This window comes from Prosopis cineraria, unplaced genomic scaffold, assembly GCF_029017545.1.
Source record: "Prosopis cineraria cultivar Desert tree isolate PC_DT_omini unplaced genomic scaffold, ASM2901754v1 PC13, whole genome shotgun sequence".
In the NCBI taxonomy this organism is placed as follows: domain Eukaryota; kingdom Viridiplantae; phylum Streptophyta; class Magnoliopsida; order Fabales; family Fabaceae; genus Prosopis; species Prosopis cineraria.
This window is the reverse complement of record NW_026555344.1, coordinates 36,956,446-36,957,809: the sequence shown is the minus strand read 5'-3', so window position 1 is coordinate 36,957,809 and position 1,364 is coordinate 36,956,446.

Sequence of the window (1,364 nt, the reverse complement as noted above, 5' to 3'; positions counted from 1 at the left end):
AAATGCTTTTAAATGATTTATTTTATTTCCTAAACTTATTTAATAGTGTGAAAATATCTTAATATATTTTTATATTAGCATAATTGTTGGTTGGTTGATTTTATGTTCATTTTCATAATAAATTATATAGAATTATTGGATTCAAATAAAGCTTTTGGATGGAAATAGAATATGGAAAATGACACTCAGATCGTCTCTAGGGTTAATGGATACTTACTAATTCGAAAGCTGACGCATCATCAAGAGTTTGTTCCATGCAAAACCAATCGATTCGAATATTCTGCGCATGCATATTCTTATACAACGATGAATCCATAAAAATTATGTAGGGGAGGCAAATTTTTTACTCAAGATGAATATTAATTATATTTTTTAAAAATATATAATTTTAAATATTTATCAGATTACGTTAGAGATAAAATTTATGAAAGTTAAATACTCAATGAACAAGGCATAAAACGAAAAAAAAAGAGACATGTAAAATAAACCTGTTTTAATATAAATTAAATTTTTATAATCACGTTTTTTATTTTTATTGAATGCAACTTATTCATTTATCTCTTTTGTATTGCAGGGAACCAATTAAAGAAATTTATTTTTTAAACTGTTATTTCCTCTATTTTCAAACTATTGCTATTTAAGATTATAACAAAAACAAGATTTGGGTTAAATTATATTTTTTTAAGGGGATAACTGAATAAATAATTCAAGGGGACATATGAACTTTGTCTAGGAAGGAGGGCGGGAGAGAATTCGATCCCTTCTCTTTTTTTCCATCCTCTTCACCTCCTCGTTTTAATTTCTAAGTTCTACTCCTTCCATGTTTATATATAAAATATTTTTAATTCAATCATGTAAATTAATAAAAATTGATTATCTAATTTAAAACATGACACCATTTTAATTTTAAAGCATGACAATATTTTAATTTTATCTTTACTTATTATAAATAAAAAATAAATCTCTTTTTTTAAAGTAAATAAATGAGAATACTTATCTTTTTCTCTTTTCAATTTAATAAATATATAATGGTCTATTTATGAAAAAATGCTAATAACATCCTATATTTAGGGATAAATTTTTTTTTAAAATATCTTATATATAGGGACAAAGGAAGTAACTGTTTAGATCAAAGATTTTGGATAATCTAGATTGGATCACCTTCAAAAAAATTTATTTTATTTCACTTTTACTGTATTTTTAAATTGTTGTAATTAAATTTTATTAATTTGAATTTTATTATTTATAATTTTTATAGTTTAATATTATAATAATAATTTTATAGGAGATAAAATCTAAACTATGTAAATCTTAATCTAATGGTTACAAAGGAAAAAGAATGGAAGAGGATGAGAAGGAGAGAA